Source organism: Rhea pennata, chromosome 7, assembly GCF_028389875.1.
Source record: "Rhea pennata isolate bPtePen1 chromosome 7, bPtePen1.pri, whole genome shotgun sequence".
Lineage (NCBI taxonomy): Eukaryota > Metazoa > Chordata > Aves > Rheiformes > Rheidae > Rhea > Rhea pennata.
The window spans coordinates 14315-34866 of record NC_084669.1 but is presented as its reverse complement, the minus strand read 5'-3'; the positions used below and the strand labels follow the sequence as shown (position 1 = coordinate 34866).

Genomic DNA, 20552 nt, shown 5'->3' with positions numbered 1-20552 from the left:
TTCGCCGCTGCGCTGCCGCGCGGCCATATTACTCAGGCGCTCGTTACTGCGGGGCAGCGCATGCGCACTGCGTTCCGCAGTACTCACTGCTGCCCTCGCCTGTCGATAAGGCGGTATTGCAACAGATATGACAGGCGCCCGCGCACTGCGTTCCGCCGCGCTCACCGCTGCCCTCGAGGGTCGAAAAAAAGCAGGCGCGCACCTGAGGCGGGAAAGCGCCTACGCCCTGCCCGCTGCAGTGCTCGTTACCGTCCCCGCGTTTCGAGAATGCGGGACTGCACCCGAAACGGGGCCGCGCACGCGCACTGCCTCCCGCCCCGCTCACTGCTGCCCTCGCCTGTCCGCATTGCGGTACTGCACCCGAAACGGGGCCGCGCACGCGCACTGCCTCCCGCCCCGCTCACTGCTGCCCTCGCCTGTCCGCATTGCGGTACTGCACCCGAAACGGGGCCGCGCACGCGCACTGCCTCGCGCCCCGCTCACTGCTGCCCTCGCCTGTCCGCATTGCGGTACTGCACACGAAGCGGGGCCGAGCACGCGCACTGCCTCGCGCCCCGCTCTCTGCTGCCCTCGCCTGTCCGCATTGCGGTACTGCACACGAAGCGGGGCCGCGCACGCGCACTGCCTTTCGCCCCGCTCACTGCTGCCCTCGCCTGTCCGCATTGCGGTACTGCACCCAAAGCGGGGCCGCGCACGCGCACTGCCTCGCGCCCCGCTCACTGCTGCCCTCGCCTGTCCGCATTGCGGTACTGCACACGAAGCGGGGCCGCGCACGCGCACTGCCTCCCGCCCCGCTCTCTGCTGCCCTCGCCTGTCCGCATTGCGGTACTGCACCCGAAACGGGGCCGCGCACGCGCACTGCCTCCCGCCCCGCTCTCTGCTGCCCTCGCCTGTCCGCATTGCGGTACTGCACCCGAAACGGGGCCGCGCACGCGCACTGCCTCCCGCCCCGCTCTCTGCTGCCCTCGCCTGTCCGCATTGCGGTACTGCACCCGAAACGGGGCCGCGCATGCGCACTCCCTCCCGCCCCGCTCACGGCTGCCCTCGCGTGTCCAAAAGCCAGTACTGCCGCCACCCCCGGCCTCCCCTGCGTGCGGAGAATACCGCCGGCAGCACACGCGCGCACTGCCGCGCCTCTCCGCTCTTTCGGCCGCAGGTAAGCGCATGGGCCCGGCTCCTCGCCCCTTCCCGGTGCTCATGGACCGGTAGCGCAGAGCGCTTCTCCTTATCGCTGCTCCCTGGGGTCGCGGGGACGGCCAGTGCCGCCCCGGAGCTGCTCCGCGCTACTCTCGCACCGGGGCGGCCCCGGAGCCTGCTCGCTGATGCCCGTCGGTTTCTCGGGCACGGGCAGAGCAGCCTCGGGGCGCTCGCCGCTCGGGGCGAGCGCCGCGGGGCCGCGGCGCCCTGCGGCTCGCACGCGGGAGCCGCGAGAGCGCCGCCCCGGCTCTCGCCTCCTCCCCGCCCCTCCCGCCCCTCCCGCCGCGGTCGCGGCGGCGGCCGCAGCCGGCGCATGCGCGGTGCTCGACCGCCGGGCCGCTGCTGCGGCTGCGCCCGGTTGGCGCGCGGCGCATGCGCGGCGCCGGGGAGCAGCATGGCGGCGAGCAGGGACGGAGCTTTCGCGCGGCGGCGGCGGCGGGCTGAGGCTCCCTGAGGTGGAGGAGCGGGGGGCGCCCGTGAGGCGAGCGCGCCCCTTCGGGTGGCCGCGGGTGTCGGGCTGCCGCCTGCTCGCTGAGGCCGTGGCTGCGCGGAGGCGGCGGTGCGGGGCTCGGGGCGGCGGGGGCTGGGGCCCGGCTCGGCCCCGCCGGGAGCGCCGGGCGGGGTCTGCGCGGCGCCGCGTGTGCCGCAGCGCGGGTCCGACCCCCCCTCGCCACGTGTCGCCTTTAGGGCCCCGGCTCCTGCCCAGCTGCTCGGGACGCAGCCCGGAGGAGCGGGGCCGCAGGCGGGCCCCGGAGCGCTGCTGAGTCCCGGGAGGCTTGAACCCTCTGCGCCAAAGCGGCCGAGGGAGAACTCGGGTCGGGCGCGGTGAGCGCAGCCCCAAGTCATTCGCTTGAGAAGCGTGGCCGGGCAAGCGGGCGGATGGGTAGAAGAAGGAGGCTCCCAGAGCCTCCTGAGGCCCCCTCCCCTCCCCCAGCCAGGCACAGCCTGAGAAACGTTGACGGGTGACGGCACAGCTGCCAAACCGATTTTTTCTCTCTCTTCGCCTGAGCCGCCTCTCGGAACTCTCTGTAGGCGCAAGATGCGGCTGGTCTGGGATAACTGCGCTGTGCGCAATGCTTCAGGGGAGCGTTAACATGAAACTGCAGGCTAAGGAGTCGCCTAGTAAAATAAAAGGCTCGGGAAAAGCCTAAGAGAGCACTGATGGGCCCTGGGAAGCCCCAGGGATGCTACAGAAAAGAGCCTGGCTTTTTTCAGGCACCTCCTCAGAGCAGAGAAATGGCTTACCCCGGCCTGCGGGAGAATGGGTGCTATTAATAACAGCCTTTCCTTACCACGGGCATTGCGAAAGCAGAAGGGACTAGAGAGGATGCGTAGCAGGTTATGGACTCTCTGCAAAGTTTAAGCGAACAACAGTCCCCTCTTAAAGTAGAACCGGTTTTGTCCTAAGTAATAGATGAACGTGGCTGTGAGTAACGTGAAGAGAAGCGGTTGCGTCTGTCACCCTCGGGGCCTCGGGGAAGTAGCGTCTAAAACCCGGTACCCTCGTGGCCTCGTCAGCCTTCTCGGTCTGTCTGGCAGGGTAGTCCCCGGAAGGGGGCATCTCCAAGAGAAGCGGCTAGACCCAGCGACCCAGCCGTTCGCTTTGGTCGCCGCCTGTGAGGCGAGCATCCGAGCGCAACGGGAGTCCGTATCAAAAAGGTAATAGGTCTGAAAGAGAGACCGGCACATCGAGTGCTGTCGCTCTTCCGTGTAGTTAAGGGCCGAGAGAATTCTCGGTTAAGCGCGTGCGTGCAAGGCTTTGAGAAAGGATGCGGAGCAGTAACGATAATACCGAAGCAGAATAAAAACAAGGTTTCACGGAAGGCGGCGTAGGTAAGTGTCAGGTGATGCGCCTGCCTGTCTAATAACCTAGCCCTGTTGGCTGTATGCAGCGTTTCCAAACAGTTTACCCTGTACTGCGTGATACAAGGTGCTGTATTAAGCCCTTTCCTTTCGGGGGGGGGGGGAGGGGAGGGAGAAAAAAAGCCAGGAACACAATAAAGAGAAAAAGAACGCACGTAAATCTAAGCCTTTCGTTGCCAGCAAAATGCCAGTTTCTCTCTTTGTTACAGAGCTGGAACCAACGACAGCAAATGCTGACGGAGAGAGAAGCCGGACGAGCGGCATGTAGGGGATTAATACCTAAGGGACGGGGTTGAAACGAGGAGGCAGAAACGCAGCGGACCCTCGGTATCCCCGGCAGCTGCCACGGTAGCGGCAGGTGTTCCGCCACGGGCAAGTCAAGGTAACTCTCGACAGCGACTGTTAGTTATTTCGGCCTCCCGGAGGCAGCGCCGAGGCCCAAGCAAGCCGTTCCTACCCCGTGGGTATCGCTAGCGGCATCTGCCTTAGTTTTGCTTTGGTCGTTTCTATTTTGTTTTGTTATCGCACGCGCGTAGATAGAAGGGGAAAGGCGTGATGCTTTTGAGGTTAATTGCCGCGGCCGAAGTAGAAGAGACCAGGAAAACGTAAGCAAGCTGAAGTAATAAAATCAGCCGGGACCGGCTGAGAGCTGTCCCCGTCTGCCCCAAAGGAAAACCCGTTCCTCCCGACTAGGCAGGATCGCCGTTAAGAGCGACCGGAATAATAGGTCACCAACGTGTAACGGGAGGCCTGTGCAGCTCACAAACAAGTCTGCTCCGTACGTGTATTTCTGGGTGCGTGACTTTGTATGTCTACAAAACGTCCTGTTTTAAAAGCTGCAGGGCAGCAAATCGTTATCTTCGGGGAACGATGGTCAAGCGGCCAGAGTTACGGGAGAGGGAGAGAGAGAAAGAGAGAAAAGGAAAGAGGGGGAGAGAGAAAAGCAGAGAGAGAGGGGGAGAGAGAGAGAAAGCGTGCGCCCTGTAAAACGAAGAGGTCGTTTTCGGAGGGCTCAGTTAGCGCAACCCGCAGTTAGTTACCTGGCAATGGTATCTGGGGGAGGAGGAAGACGGTAGGTGGAGGAGACGTTAAAGCCTCGTGGAATGAATTAGCACCTCCTGCCCGCAAATTCCTAGGACAAGGCGAGCCTTTTCCAGTAATGCTTTCCGCATCTGGTGACTCTGGGGGAGCAGCACCGTCAGAAAAGAGCGGTAAGGGAAAGCGGGTGCCAACGGCACCGTCCTCGCGTCCCCTTTGGGGCCGGACCGCAAATTCTCTGGCTGTGAGAAAGACCGTTTAGCAGCGCCCTGGGCTGTAACTGTCTCTGAGACTTCTCCCTTTGATAGCACAGAGGCGGTCCAGCGCGCTCAGGTCCCTCTGAAGTGGTAACGCCGGGCCTAGGACTAGACAGCGGGGGATCATCTATCCGAGCGGCACGATGAGCACTAACCTTAACGAGCAGGGGGTTACTGTGCAGGTGTTAAAGGATGGGGATGTTGCGCGTGTCTGCATTGAGCGAGGGGCAGAGCACGGTTGCGCCAAAAAATGCAGGCAGAGGAGGTTTCTGACAGATTAAGCTCTAGCGGCTACTTAGTCTAACTTCCCTTTCGCAGCAAACCCGAGTGTCGTCGTAGCTCCCAGAGCGGGGCTGGGGGAAGCGGTACCTGCGGGTTGCGCGTTCTCGTTTACCTTGCGTGCGTGCGTGCGCGCGCGCGTGTTTGCTTTAGAGCTGCTTTTGTGCTTAGAAGCACCTTTGGATTCTTACGATTTTCTGCAGAGCTTTGCTTTGCTCCGTACTTTTGTAGGGTGATGGATTTTACGGTGCCTGCATCGACAGGTGCTGGCTGGCTAAGTTGTAATGTCCCGAGGGAGACCCTTAGGCAAGGCCGAGGCGCTCGGGGAGGGAGCCTGCCGGAAGAACGTCGCCCGGGAGGGGTCGGCGGCCTCGAGCTGTAGGCGCTGACGCGCGTGGCTCGTTCTGTCGGACGCAGAGCGGTTGCGGAAACTTTAGCTCGGCTTTACGCCGTACGGCGGTAGTATTTTTGCGTTTCTAAATTGCGTTAATCCTCGGCATTCTGAACAGCAGGGAACGACGACGGGCTGTCGTGAAGAACTACAGGCTGCCGCCCTCCGACCTCGGCAGGTGATGCGACGAGAGCAGCCGGGAGAATCCGAATGCCGGTTTTGGCAGGTTCTCTGCCTGGTGCTGACGAGGAGCCTTTGACAGCAGGAAGGTTGGCAGCGTCCGTACCTGAACCGTGGAGTAGTAAGCTGCAGTTCACGGACCAGCAGAGGAGGCGGGGCGGGGGGGGGGGGATAGTGACCGGTGGAAGGGATCGATTGCACGGACTCCTGATAGGTTCTGATCAGAAGACGTCTGTCCATATCAGAAGGCAAAATATATCTATCGATACAGTAAGCACGAGTTGTGCACGCGACGTACACAGCGCAGTGATTGGGTATACAGCGACAAGCACGCGCTCCAGCTACTAAAGCGATTGGTTATGTCCCTTGATACGATTTTCTCACAAGCAGACACCACGGTTATCTGCTTGGCTCATATTCTGCATTCTTGTTCTGTTTCTCACAGCACACCTGCTTCTAGTCTCAGTTGAAGGACGGGTCGCCTAGCTCAGCGTCTAACAAACCCCACAACCGGCGGCCCGGTCGCTATGGCGCTGCTGTTGCTAGCAGAGCCACCAGGTCTGTGTGAAGCCTTAGGTGCCTGCTTGGAGCAGTATTTTGGTCTGCTCACCTGGAAGAAGCAGCGAGGCCTAAAATAAGACTTTGTTGCGGCTACATGGGTAAGCTGCGACCCCACGTGTCTTTGCCTTGCTTTGCTGCCTCATGTCGTAAGAGCGACTTGGGAATAAAAACCGCTTACGGGGGTGCTTAAGGGAGGATCTGCGTTCTGCCTGGCTTAGGGAGCTATAGCGAAAGCTTGGGGAGGGGAGGGGAGGGGGGAGCACTGAACTGAGAATCTCCCAGTGACCTCGGTGGCTTGATTTGTTTGCAGGACAGTGGTCTGAGGGTGGGGGCGGTCTGGGAGAGTTTCAAACAGGACAGGAACGAGCAAGGAGGGTTTGAGAGCGTGGACGAACCAGGTGCCCAGGCTACTGAAGTTGTTAAGGGCTGAGAGCATTTGGGGTTAAGCATCTGAAAGGGGTTAGCGCACGAGGAGTAGTCAAATGCCGTGACGGAACACAAGGCTCCTCTCCAGCCTGGGCCTGTGCGTGCGCCCCGGCTCTTGCGGACGCCCCGGAGCTGTAGGCAAACAGGCGAGCAGCCCGGCAGGCGAGCGGGCTCGGAGCGTGGCGAGGGCTGTCTGCGCTGTGCGGGTCCGTCCACTTCCGGCTCTAGCCTGGCGCAGGGCAGAATCGTGCAGACAGGCGAGCTCAGGCGTTGTCCTCTCCGTTCTCAGAGCTGAGTGCCCTCCCTGAAGGCAAAAGCGGAAGGGGTAGGTCGTCGGCTACTCGGACACCTGCCGCATCAAGGGCGGCAGCGGGAGCTGACCCCTCCCCGACGGACGGACGAACTCTTCGGGTGTCACAAGGTAAGGGAAAGCGTGCCGGCGTCCAGCTCGGTGGCAGGCTCGCTCCCAGGTGGTGTTTCTGCACGGTAAAACAGTAAACAGTTGCTTTATTCTTTTTGCTCGTGCCTGTGGTTCTGGCTATGCCTTTGCCATGAGGACGATGCCCAGGTGGAGAGGGTTGCGCCTGGGGCCGGCTGCCGGCGGCCGAGCCCCTTGCACTTCGGGTTGCCTGCGGTTCCCGGGGAACTCAGTGCTGTTGACGGGGCTGTGGGGAATCGCCCTTGCGTGGCCTGGACCCTCGGGACTCTGGGCGGGGGGCAATTCCCATCGTGGTGGGGGCAGCCAGGGCCCCTCCAGGGCCGCTGCGTGAGGGCACCGGGCTGCTCCCTGGTGGGGCCGGGGCCAGGGGCTGTGTGCCTGTAGCTGGGAGCGCCCGTGGGAAGGGGGAGAGCCTGCGGGCACCGTGCTGTCAGCCGTGCTGAGCCCTGTGAGGTGCATGTTGGCCCCTTTGGTGTGCTCTGAGGCCCTTTTCTTGTGTGTTTTGGTTTACCCCAGAGCCCCGCGTTTGCCCTCTGTTGCCCTCAGGAGCCTTCAGTTCACGGTTTGGGCTGCCCCCAAGGCCCCCATGTGCCTCGGGGCCCCGTGTTTTCTTTGCGGCACGTGCCAAGGTTCTCTGTTTAGCTTTGTCGTTTGCCGTAGAGTTTTGCGGGTGTGCCCCAGGGCCCTCCTTTTGGCTTTTGGTGCTGCCAGAATTGTTCTGTTTGCTCTGTCATTGCATTATAATATACATACACATATATATATAACGTGTGTACATATATATATATATATATATATATATATATATACACACACACACACACACACAAAACACGTTTGTTGCACCCACAGCTCCCGCTTTGTTCCTTTGTGCCCTGAATTCCCCTTTTAGCTCGCTGTGTGCCCCAGGGCTCTCCCTTGAGCTTTTGAGAAGCTGCTCTCAGGAGTCTGGGGGGCCTCTGCTGCCCTGGCAGTCGCAGCTGTCCCTGATGGCCTGCAGCTCTGGGCACTGTGGCTGTGAGAAGTCCCAGGTGGCGCCTGTTGGGTGGATTGCAAGGGCAGGAAATGGGTACATGCTGTGCGCTGAGTCTGCATTTGGTAGAAGTTCATGTCAGGGTTGGTCCAGGACAATAGAGCTGCTGCCACACACTGCCTGCTGGGACCAGAATGTTGGCTGCAACACAGAGGTGAGCAGGGCTGAGGGAAGTCTGGTCTATGGCTTGTGTACGTGTTGGGGGGTCTTAGTGGATGGGAGTGTCCTGGGCAATTCAGCACAACTGAAGCGGACCATGCCGGGGCAAACTGTCCTGGGGCTGGGAGTCACCATGTATTGGGACAGTGGGGGGCAAGGACAGGGTGGGGAAGAGTGGTGCATCACGGTCATGGAGGGTGGGGAGGAAGGCGGTGCACTGGGGCTGGAGGGGGAAAGATGAATGGATTGCATCAGGGCTGTGGTGGGGTTTATTGCGCATCAGATTAGTGGGGGGAGGGGTTCAGGGGCAGATTGGGGCTGTTTTCTGCAGGGATAGAAGGTATCCGAGGAGAAGCACTGGGAGGGTCACGTGGGCATGGGCAGTGTGGGAGCTGAGCCGGGGCCACTCCAGAGGGTGTCGGGGAGCCCCGGACCCGTGCTGGAGATTGTGGGGCTGCAGTGTGGCCTGTGTGGCGGTTTCCGGCCCTTGAGTGTGAGGAGGGAGGAGAGACGGGGCGGGCCAGAACAATCGCCGCAGGGTCAAAGGTCACCGAGCGCTGCAAGCCGCGCCCCCCCCCCCCCCCCCCCCCCCGACATGCCGGAAACAGTAGTCTTCCGGCAGTGGGCTTCCGGCTGTTGTTTTGCGCGGCATGGCGGCAGCAATAGGCTTAGGGCACCAGGTTCCGGATTTTTTTTTTTTTTTTTCGCTCTATGCCAGGAGCACTAGTCCACCAGTATCTGACTTCCGTTCGGCCATTTCAGGATGCTGCGGATGCCGGGAGCTCTAATCTTCCTGTCGGCCATATTGTTTTCCGCTGCATGCTGGTAGTTGTAGTCTTCCGGTACAGGCTTGCCAGGAAGTGATTTTATCCAGCTGCGCATGGCAGGAACCGTAGTCTCCTGGCACCGGGTTTCCCGAAGCGTAATTTCATACGCTGTGCATGGTAGGAGGTGTAGTTTTCCGGTACCGGGCTTTGGGAGGCTATTTTTGTCTGCAGCGCATGCTAGGAGTTGTAGTCTTCTTCCACGTTGCTGTGGAAACCCTGCAAGACTCACGGACAAGGGAGAGAGGTTATTGTAATACAGTAATGTGAAGGATGAACAGTTCCAGCCGAATAACATTAAGTAAACCACAACCCTTTGAACAATGCGAAGAGTTGGCAAAACAAAAACATCAGAATAACCCAGTAATCTAAGATCATTAGTACTTATTAACATATTAAATTACACTCCCCTAAATCAATGAGATCAGAATGACATAATAATGACATAATAATCATGTTACCGCCTTTTGAGCTTCTTGTGCTAATTAATAGGAATGCTAAGCGCAAGCATGGAGTTAATACATGATGTGATAAAATTGTAACCGATAGAAAAAAATGTGTAAAGTACTCCCTGAAAAGTGTAGGTGTGCTAGCTTTGTGGATCTACCACTTAGCACCTATCTCTGCACAGAAATATAATAAACAAATATCTCAATGTTGTGTGTCTATTGGTTCCTTGCACACCAGATAAAGAAGGATTAAGGGCTCCACCCCACTTTAGCAGCCTGCTTCTCTGCTTTGGCCTGCTCCTTTGGCCTTTTATTTTCCATCTGTTGACCTCTGTTGGCCTTCTGTGCGCCCCTCTTGTGCACTTTGCACTATTCTTGCAGCCCTCTTTGTGCCTCACAGCTATCTTTTGTCCCTCCAGCAGCTTTAGCACCCCTCTACTCCCTTCAGAGACCCTCTGCAGGCCTTTATTCTGCCCCAGAGCACTCCTTGGATCCTCTAGACCTCTGTGTGACACTCCTTTCTTCCAGCGCTGACCTCTCTTCTGGCCCTCTACACCCATTAGCACCCCTGCAGTCTCCTCAGAATCCCCCAAGGGATCTTCTTCCTGACCTAGAGCTTTCTGGTTGCCAGTCCAGTCCCTTTAGCAGCCTGCTGCTCTGCTTTGGTGTGCTCCTTTGGCCTTTTATTTTCCATCTCCTGAGCTCTGTTGGCCCTCTAGACCCCTTAGCTCTGCTCTTGTGCACTCTGGACTATTCTTTCAGCCTTCGGCATGCCCCAGAGCTGTCTTCTGGCCTCCCTGCCCAGACACTTTAGGAACACTCTAGGCTCCTCAGAATGCCTCCAGCTATCTTCTTTCTTCTCCAGAGTCATCTTTGCATCTTGGAATCCCCTTAGAAATCCTGTAGTGCGCTCCAGACTACTCTTTTAGCTTTCTTTCTGCCCCAGAGGTTTGTCTTGGCACCCTGTAAACCCATTAGCCCCCCTCTTGTCCCTTTAGAATCCCCCAGGTGCCCTCCTCCTTGCCCTGCAGCCCTCAGTTGGTGCTCCAGCCCCTTTAGTAGCCTACTGCCCTGGTTAAGCCTTCTATTTTCCATCTGCTGACCTCTGTTGGCAGACAGACTCCTTAGCCCCCCTCTTGTGCTCTGTGGACTATTCTTACAGCCTTCCTTGTACCCTACAGCTGTCTTTTCCTCCTCCAGTCTCTCTAGCACACCTCAACTCCCCTCAGAGCCCCTCTGAAGGCCTTTATTCCAACCCAGAGCACTCCTTTGGTCCTCCACAACCCTGTGTGACACTGCTGTGCTCTGGACCACTCTTTTGGCCTCTGTGGTGCCCCAGAGTCTTCCTTTGGCCCTTTAGAGCCCCAAGGACCCCTCTTGTGCTCTCTGGACACCTCTTTTGGACAGGACGGGGCTCAAGAGCAGTCTTCTGCCTTTCTGGGCTCCTTCAGGACCACCTAGTCTTCTCAGAACCCCTCCAGATTCCTTCCTTGTTCCTTGTCTTTTTTTGGCCCTCTGGATGCCTTAGGGTCTCTACAGAGCACTCTGGATTATTCTTTCAGCCTTTCTTTTGCCCCAGAGCTCTCTTCTGGTCCTCTACACCTGTTAGCACCTTGCAGTCCCCTCAGAATCCCCTTGGAGCCCCCGGTTGCCAGTCCAGCCCCTTTACTAGCCTGCTGCTCTGGTTTAACAACCTCTTTTGGCCTTTTATTTTGCATCTGCAGACCTCTGTGGCCCTCTAGACCCCTTAGGATCCTTCTAGTGTACTCTGGATTACCCTTTCAGCCTTCTGTGTGCCCCAGAGTTCTCCCCCACCCCAACGCTTTGGAACTCTCTAGTCTCCTCAGAACTCCTCTAGCTATCTTCCCTGTTCCCTAGAGTAATTCTTTTTGCCATGTAGATTGCTTAGCACTCCTAGTTTCCTCTGGATGTCTTAGCCTTCCCTGTGGTCTTGATGCGTCTTCTGGCCCTCTGGAATCCCATTAGAAAGTATGTAATTTTCTGATAGCCCATCTAGGTTTCTTCTTTATTCTCTAGAGTCATTTGTTTGGCTATGTAGGCCCCTTTTGAACCGTTGTAGTACACTTTCGACTAGTTGCTTCCCTTCATTGTTTGCCAGAGCTGCTGTCTGGCCTTCCCCCTCCCTGGATCCTGCAGTCCCCTCAGAATCCCCCTGGAGTGCTCCTGCAGCCCTAGAGCCCTCTTAGCACTCCAGCTCCTTTAGCAGCCTACTGCTCTGCTTTAGCCTCCTCTTTCGGCCTTTTGTTTCCCACCCACAGACCTGTGTTGTCTGCCTAGACTCCCCCTTAGCACCATGCTACTCCCCTGGAAACCCTTCAAAAAACTCTTCCCTTTAAAGGCCCTTTTCGTGCCCCAGAGCTGTCTTCTGGCCTTCAAAGTTGCTTAAAACCCCTCCAGTTGTTCACATGGCCTCCTTAGGCCTTTGGCCCTATACATCTCATAGAACCTCTCCTGTCCCCTTAGAATACCTCTAGAAGTCTCTCTTGTTAGTAAATTCTTAACTTTTGGCCATCTAGTCCCATTATGAGCTGTCTGGTCTGCTCTGAACACTTCTTGGGATGCTTACTGTGCTCCACAGATTCTCTCTGGCCCTCTAGCCACCTTAGGAACTGTCTAGTCTCCTCAGTAGCCCTCCAGCTATCTTCCTTGTGCCCTAGAGTCATTTTTTAGCCATGCAGGTCTGTTAGGAGCTCTCTAGTGCATTGTGGAGTCTTTTGGCCTTCCATCCTCCCTAGAGCTGTCTTTTGGCAGTCTAGCTTCTTTAGGATTTCTGCAGTGTTCTCCAAACTGTTTCTGAGCTTTTTCTTATGCCCTAATCCTTTTTTTTTTTTCTTCTTCCTGCGGTTTGTGGGGGGGGGTGGTTTATGTTTTGTGTTTTGTTTGGGGGGGTGTTTTTTTTGTTTTGCTTTCCTCTGTACTTTTGTAGGGTGATGGATTTTACTATGCCTCCATCAACAAGTGCTGGCAGACAAAGTTATAACGTCCCAAGGCAGACTCTTAGGCAAGACGGAGGAGTTCAGCTGGACAGCCTGCTCGAAGAGTCTCGCCCAAGAGGGGTTGCTAGCCCCCTCTTGAGCTCTAGGCGCTGATGCATCTGCATCGTCCTGTCAGACACACGGACGTTTTCTTTGCTCGCAGACGTTTCAGCACGTCTTTATGCCTTACAGTGGTAGCATTTATAAACTGCGTTAATCCTAGGCGTTCGTAACGTCGGGGAACGACTGCACGCTGCCGTGAAGAATTACAGGCTACCGCCCTCGGACCTCTGCAAGTTATCGCGTGTCAGGAGCAGCCAGGAGGATCCAGGTGCCAGCGGAAGGGTTCTCCTCCCGGTCCCGACAAGGAGCCTTCGGCCGTAGGAAGGTTGGCCGCGTCCTTACCTGTGAGTAGTAAGCCGCAATTCCCAGGCGGGCAAAGGAAGCGGGGAATAGCGACGGGTAGCCCGGTCACTGTGGCCCTGCTGTTGCTGGCAGGGCCACCGGGTCTGCGTGAAGCCTCAGCTGCCTGCTTGGAGCTGTATTTTGCTCTGTTTACCTGGAGGAAGCGGTGAGGCCTAAAATAAGAATTTTTGTGGCGAGATGAGTAAGCTGGGACCCCACCTGCCTTTTGCCTTGCTTTGCTGCTTCACGTCATAAGAGCAACTTGGGATCCCAGGATGAAAACTGTTACAATGCTGGGGTGGGGGCACTGCATCTGCCCAGGTTAGGAAACCATCGTTAAAGGTTTGGGAGGGAAAAAGCTCTAAAACGAGAATCTCCCAGGTGGCTTGATTCGCGTTGAGGGTCAGGGTCAGAGCCTAGTACTCTCTGACAGGGTTCTTCTAGATATTCCACACATACGGAGAGCACAATGTTATATACAGTGGCTTAATTTAAAGATACGTGACGTTACGTGAGATTTTTGATTTAGAGGAGTGATACAGTAATATACTGAAATCACAGTACAAGTGTAAATCTTCTTACCGGACTCTATAATACACTCACCGTCACGACGTCGCCAGGAAGCAATACGTGGGTTGAAGCCAGCTCCAGCCCGTTGCTCTCTCCAAAATTTCCTTTGTTGGTTGTTCGGGCCTTATACTCTGTGTTGGGCTGAGCCACGTATGCACTTATACCATTCCTGAGCTTCAGGGGCATCTTGCCTGCGTTCGTCTCCTCTGAGCCTTCTTTCCTTACAGGCGTTATTGGTCGGTTACAGTCAGTCGTAACTGTGGACTAGGGAGTAGCTCTAGGAGGGCCGTGCGGCTGCCTGGCCTCTCGGTAGCTGTTCCGGCCTCTTCGCAGGTGCTGAGCGTAGTCTGGCCGTCGAAAGAACGTTGTCGTCGCTGGGAGCTCTCCGCAGAGATCTGCGTCTGGCCGCCGAAGACGAGCGGAAGGCGAGCCCAGGCTTGCGACGTGGACGCAGCTAAGTCCCGGGGCTGCGTTGCGTGTGAGCAGGGCTGGGACGTGGCAGTGGTTTTGCCCTTGGCGGTTACGGGCATCACTGGCCGTGGATGGTTGCCCGCGGAGCCGAGAGGAGCAAAACTATCAACGGTCTGTGGGGGAGACGAATTAGCGCTCGCGGCGTTTCAGGTGCGTTCAGTGGTGGCGCAGCCTGGCGCGATCCAGCGGCACGATTTGTGCACGTGCTTATGCTTTAGCGGCGGCTAAGCCCAAGCCTCTAAACAGCAACTGTAACAGGATTGTGGTGCACGTCTTCCTGTTCTGCTGCCCTTCTAAATGAAGGGGAAAGTTCCTAAGCTGTGGGCAAAACTCTTTGGCCGCTTCTTACTGTTCTCATGCTCGTGGGTGCTGTGGCGTTCCTTGCTTAAAGCTAAGGGTTTGCACTTTTTCACTCGAGGTTTATGTAGTTTGTTGCTGAGGGTCTCTCATGCTGCGGTTGTGGTTTCTCGCTTTATTTTGTGGGGCTCCGTCTTTATCAGGCACAGTTCACAGGTCCCTCATTTAGCGATCAGGGTGCAGGATTGAAAATGCAACCTCATCCCGAGACTTTACAGCCTCAGAAACCATTTGGGTGCCAAGATGTGCAGTTCGTCACTTCAGGTTCAGGGCTTAGGGCTTCCTGATGAGGTAGAAATCCGTAAATAATAAACTGTAAGCCCTGAAGCCCGAGCAGCGGGCTGCAAGCCCTCCTTCGGCGTTTGCCATCTTCCCCTGTGCCAGCACTCTGCTCTGCGCGCTGAGCTGAGGCCTGGGTTCGATACGGTGCAGGCCCACCACACGGACACTGGCGGCGAGCGAGCCGAGAGCCGTGCGAGCGTTCCGCGGGGCTCTGGTCTGGGGTAGAGCGGAAGCGCAGGCAGGCGAGCTCAGGCGTTGTCCTCTCCGATTCTCAGAGCTGAATCCTATCCCCGAAGGAAAAAGCAGAAGGGGCAGGCCGTCGGCTACGCAGACGCCTGCCGCCTCGGGGGCTGCGGCGGGAGCTGACCCTTCCCCGACGGACGGACGGACGGTCGGACAGACGGACGCTGGCGTGGCGATGACTCTTCAGGTGTCACGGGGTAAGGGGAAGCGTGCCGGCACCGAGCTCCGTGGCAAGCTCACTCCCAGGTGGCGTTTCTGCCCAGTAAAACAATAAACAGCCGCTTTATTCTTTGCGGTCGTGTCTGTGGTTCCGGACACCCCCCTGCCTGAAGATGACGCCCAGAGGAGAAGGTTACACGTTGTGCGCGCGGGGCCGGGAGCTGGTGCCCGAGCCCCTTGCGCTTTGGAGTGCCTGCGGTTCCGAGGGGACTCGGTGCTGTTCCCGGGGCTATGGGGAGTTGCCGTTGCGTGGCCTGGACCCTCGGGACTCTTGGGGGTGGTTCCCATCGTCGTGGGGGCAGCCGGGGCCACCCCTCCAGGGCTGTGTGAGGGCACCAGCCTGCTCCCTGGCCTGTCTGGGGCCGGGGCCCGCGTGCCCGGAGCTGGGAGAGCTGCGGGTGTCCGCGAGGCCGCGGAGAGCCTGCAGGCGCCGGTGCCGTCACAGAATCACAGAACGGGTAAGGTTGGAAGGGACCTCTGGGGATCGCCTAGTCCAACCTCCCTGCTCAAGCAGGGTCACCTAGAGCACGTTAGACAGGATCGCACCCAGGCGGGTTTTGAATATCTCCAGAGAAGGAGACTCCACCACCTCTCTGGGCAACCCGTTCCAGTGCTCCGTCACTCTCACGGGAATGATATCCTTCCTCGCATTCGGGCGCAACTTCCTGTGGTTCGGCTTGTGCCCATTGCCTCTAGTCCTTTCGTGTGGGAGAACTGGAAAGAGTTTAGCCCCATCCCCTTGCCACCCTGCCTTCAGATACTGATACAGATTTTGATAAGATCCTCCCTCAGTCTTCCCCAGGCTAAGAGCCTCTTGTCGAGGCTAAGTCAGCCGTGCTGAGCCCTACGACGTGCCTTACGGCCCCTTCGGTGTGCCCCGAGGCCCTTTGTCTGTGTTTAGGTTTGCCCTGGAGCCCTGCGTTTGCCCTCTGATGCCCTCAGGAGCCTTCAGTTCACATTTTGGCTCGCCCCCACGGCCGCCGTGCGCCTCGGAGCCCTGCGCTCGCTCTGCAGCGCGCGACAAAGTTCTCTGTTTTGTCGCAGAGCTTTCTGGGTGTGCCCCAGGGCCCTCCTTTTGCCTTTTGGTGCTCCCAGAATCACCCTGTTTGCTCTGTCTTTGCATTATAATATACATACATACATACATACATACATACATACATACATACATAAAATGTGTGTGTGTGTGGGTATACACACACACACACATCCCGTTTGTTGCACCTGCAGCTCTCAATTTGTTTCCTTGTGCCCTGAATGTCCCCTTTTGCTCCCTGTGCACTCCAGGGCTCTCCCTTGAGCTTTCAGGAAGGTGCTCTCAGAAGCCGGGGGGGCCTCTGCTGCCCTGGCAGTCCCAGCTGTCCCTGATGGCCTGCAGCTCTGGGCACTGTGGCTGGGACAAGTCCCAGGTGGGGCCTGTTTGGCTGATTGCAAGGGTAGGAAGTGGATACATGCTTTGAGCTGGGTCTGCATTTGGAAGTTCATGTCAGTGTTGGTCCAGGACAATGGAGCTGCTGCCACACACTGACTGCTGGGACTAGAATGTTGGCTGCACTGCAGAGGAGGTGAGCAGGGCTGAGGGGGGGCTGGCCTACGGGTCATGCACGTGCCGCCGGTCTTAGCGGATGGGAGCGTCCTGGGCGATGGAGCAGAACTGAGGCGGACCGTGCTGGGGCAAAGTGTACTGGGGGTGGGGGGGCCCATGTATTGGGACAGTGGGAGGCAAGGACAGGGTGGGGAAGAGCTGTGCATCAGGGTCATAGAGGGTGGGGAGGAAGGTGGTGAGCTGGGGCTGGAGGGGGAAAGATGAATGGATTGCATCAGGGCTGTGGTGGGGTTTAGTGCACATCAGATTAGTGAGGGGGGGGTCCAGGGTCAGATTGGGACTGTGTCCTGGAGGGGTAGAAGGGATCCCAGGGGAAGCACTGGGGAGGATCACATGGGCCTGGGCAGTGTGGGAGCTGAATCGGGGCTACTCGAGAGGGTGTTGGGGAGCCCCAGGCCTGTGCTGGAGATTGCAAGGCTGCAGTCTGGGCTGTGTGGTGGTTTCCAGCCCTCGAGAGTGAGGAGGGAGCAGAGAGGGGGCAGGCCAGAACAGAAGTGCCGTAGGTGCAGACACCACCGAGTGCTGCAGCCCCCCCGCCCCCCTCCCTCCAGCATGCCAGAAACAGGAGCGGTAGTCTTCCGGCACTGGGCTTCCGGGCGGACATGTTGTTTTGCGCGGCATGCCGGGAGCAGTAAACTTTCGGGAGGCTTTTTTTTTTTTTTTTTTTTTTTTTTTGCGCGCGCGCGGTATGCCGGGAGCACTAGTCCACCTGAATCTGACTTCCGGTCGGCCATTTCAGTGTGCAGCAGATGCCGGGAGAGCTAAGCTTCCTGTCGGCCATATTGTTCTGCTCTGCATACTGGTAGATGTAGTCTTCCGGCAGAGAGTTTCCGGGGAGCCATTTTAGCCTGCCGCGCATGCCAGGATCTGTAGTCTTCCGGCACCAGGTTTCCGGAAGGGCATTTTCATATGCTGCGCATGGTAGGAGGTGTAGTCTTTCGGTACCGGGCTTTGGGAGGCCATTTTTGTCCGCAGCGCATGCTAGGAGTTGTAGTCTTGTTACTGGAACGCTGCTGTGGAAACCCTGCAAGACTGAAGGACAAGGGAGAGAGGCTATTGTAACACAGTAATGCGAAGGACGAACAGTTCCAGCTGAATAACATCAAGGAAACAACACTTTGAACAATGTGAAGAGTTGGCAAAACAAAAACAGTAGAATAACCCAGTAATCTATAAGTTCATTAATACTTATTAACATATTAAATTACACTCCCCTAAATCAATGAGATCAGAATGACATGATAATGACATAATAATCATGTTACCGCCTTTTGAGCTTCTTGTGCTAATTAATAGGAATGTTAAAGCGCAAGCATGGAGTTAATACATGATACGATAAAACTGTAACTAATAGAAAAACGTGTAAAGTACTCCCTGAAAAGTGTATATATAAATAAAGAACGAGGAAAGGAGAAGGTGCGCTAGCTTTGTGGATCTACCACTTAGCACCTATCTCTGCACAGAAATATAATAAACAAATATTTCAACCCTATGTTCTCTATCGGTTCCTTGCATACCAGATAACATGATTAAGGGCTCCACCCGGCTTTAGCAGCCCGCTTCTCTGCTTTGCCCTGCTCCTTTGGCCTTTTATTTTCCATCTGCCGAGCTCTGCTGGCCTTCCAGACCCCTTAGCACCCCTCTTGCGCACTTTGCATTACTCTCGCAGCCCTCCTTGTGCCTCACAGCTATCTTTTGTCCCTCCAGCAGCTTTAGCACCCCTCTACTCCCTTCAGAGACCCTCTGCAGGCCTTTATTCAGCCCCAGAGCACTCCTTGGATCCTCTAGACCTCTGTGTGACACTCCTTTCTTCCAGCGCTGACCTCTCTTCTGGCCCTCTACACCCATTAGCACCCCTGCAGTCTCTTCAGAATCCCCCAAGGGATCTTCTTCCTGACCTAGAGCTTTCTGGTTGCCAGTCCAGTCCCTTTAGCGGCCCTCTGCTCTGCTTTGGCCTGCTCCTTTGGCCTTTTATTTTTCATCTCCTGAGCTCTGCTGGCCCTCTAGACCCCTTAGCTCTGCTCTCGTCCAGCTGGACTATCCTTTCAGCCTTCGGCGTGCCCCAGAGCTGTCTTCTGGCCTCCCCGCCCAGGCAGTTTAGGAACTCTCTAGTCTCAGAAAGCCTCCAGCTATCTTCCTTCTTCTCCAGAGTCATCTTTGCATCTTGGAGTCCCCATAGAAATCCTGTAGCACGCTCCAGAATACTCTTAGCTTTTCTTCTGCCCCAGAGGTTTGTCTTGGCACCCTGTAGACCCATTAGCCCCCCTCTTGTCCCTTTAGAATCCCCCAGGTGCCCTCCTCCTTGCCCTGCAGCCCTCAGTTGGTGCTTCAGCAGCCTTTAGCAGCCTACTGCCCTGGTTAAGCCTTCTATTTTCCATCTGCTGACCTCTGTTGGCCTTCTAGACTCCTTAGCCCCCCTCTTGTGCTCTCTGGACTATTCTTGCAGCCTTCCTTGTACTCCACAGCTGTCTTTTCCTCCTCCAGCCTCTCTAGCACACCTCGACTCCCCTCAGAGCCCCTCTGAAGGCCTTTATTCCAACCCAGAGCACTCCTTTGGTCCTCCACAACCCTGTGTGACACTGCTGTGCTCTGGACCACTCTTGGCCTCTGTGGTGCCCCAGAGTCTTCTCTTGGCCCTCTAGAGCCCCAAGGACCCCTCTTGTGCTCTCTGGACACCTCTTTTGGACAGGACGGGGCTCAAGAGCAGTCTTCTGCCTTTCTGGGCTCCTTCAGGACCACCTAGTCTTCTCAGAACCCCTCCAGATTCCTTCCTTGTTCCTGAAAGTTTCTGTTTTGGCCCTCTGGATGGCTTAGGATCTCTATAGTGCAGTCTGGACTATTCTTTCAACCTTTCTTCTTCCCTAGAGTTCTCTTCTGGTCCTTTACACCTGTTAGCACCTTGCAGTCCCCTCAGAATCCCCTTGGAGCCCTCTGGTTGCCAGTCCAGCCCCTTTAGTAGCCCTCTCCTCTGGTTTAACAACCTCTTTTGGCCCTTTATTTTACATCTGCAGACCTCTGTTGGCCCTCTAGACCCCTTAGGATCCTTGTAGTGTACTCTGGATTACCCTTTCAGCCTTCTGTGTGCCCCAGAGTTCTCCCTCACCCCACCCCAACACTTTGGAACTCTCTAGTCTCCTCAGAACTCCTCTAGCTATCTTCCCTGTTCCCTAGAGTAATTCTTTTTGCCGTGTAGATTGCTTAGCACTCCTAGTTTCCTCTGGATGTCTCAGCCTTCCTTGTGGTCTTGATGCGTCTTCTGGCCCTCTGGAATCCCATTAGAAAGCATGTAATTTTCTGATAGCCCATCTAGGTTTCTTCTTTATTCTCTAGAGTCATTTGTTTGGCTATGTAGGCCCCTTTTGAACCGTTGTAGTACACTTTCGACTAGTTGCTTCCCTTCATTGTTTGCCAGAGCTGCTGTCTGGCCTTCCCCCTCCCTGGATCCTGCAGTCCCCTCAGAATCCCCCTGGAGTGCTCCTGCAGCCCTAGAGCCCTCTTAGCACTCCAGCTCCTTTAGCAGCCTACTGCTCTGCTTTAGCCTCCTCTTTCGGCCTTTTGTTTCCCACCCACAGACCTGTGTTGACTGTGTAGGCTCCCCCTTAGCACCATGCAACTCCCATAGAAACCCTTCAAAAACTCTTCCCTTTAAAGGCCCTTTTCGTGCCCCAGAGCTGTCTTCTGGCCCTCAAAGTTGCTTAAAACCCCTCCAGTTGTTCACATGGCCTCCTGAGGCCTTTGGCCCTATACATCTCATAAAACCTCTTCTGTCCCCTTAGAATAGCTCTAGAAGTCTCTCGTTAGCAAGTTCTTAATTTTTGGCCATCTAGTCCCCTTACGAGCTGTCTGGTCTGCTCTGAACACTTCTTGGGATGCTTACTGTGCTCCACAGATTCTCTCTGGCTCTCTAGCCACCTTAGGAACTGTCTAGTCTCCTCAGTAGCCCTCCAGCTATCTTCCTTGTGCCCTAGAGTCATTTTTTAGCCATGCAGGTCTGTTAGGAGCTCTCTAGTGCATTGTGGAGTCTTTTGGCCTTCCATCCTCCCTAGAGCTGTCTTTTGGCAGTCTAACTTCTTTAGGATTTCTGCAATGTTCTCCAAACTGTTTCTGAGCTTTTTCTTATGCCCTAATCCTTTTTTTTTCCTTTTTTTTCATTCAGCTGCCTGAGCCCCCTTTTCTCCTCTGAACCCTTTGGGTGGCCTTGGTTGGATTTTGGGGTTTTTTTTTTTTTAGTTGTTCTCTAGTATCTATAAGAGATGTTTAATGTGCTCTGGATTCTTCTTCAGAGCTTTACTGTGCCACATGCACCT

At 56.3% G+C, this 20552-nt stretch overlaps 1 long non-coding RNA gene across 7 annotated transcripts; it reads left to right on the top strand.

Annotated features, from left to right (window-relative positions):
- The first annotated feature begins 1072 nt into the window (after window positions 1–1072).
- Window positions 1073–14711, top strand: LOC134142644 (uncharacterized). Of its 7 annotated transcripts, XR_009958929.1 has the most exons (8): window positions 1073–1156; window positions 3270–3442; window positions 5144–5326; window positions 5651–5864; window positions 6482–6613; window positions 12316–12499; window positions 13401–13688; window positions 14453–14711. It is a non-coding gene; the product is annotated as an uncharacterized LOC134142644 (long non-coding RNA). The 7 variants fall into 7 exon arrangements; XR_009958930.1 differs by having other exon boundaries at window positions 5147–5326; window positions 13401–14711; XR_009958927.1 differs by having other exon boundaries at window positions 13401–14711.
- Window positions 14712–20552: the final 5841 nt, after the last annotated feature.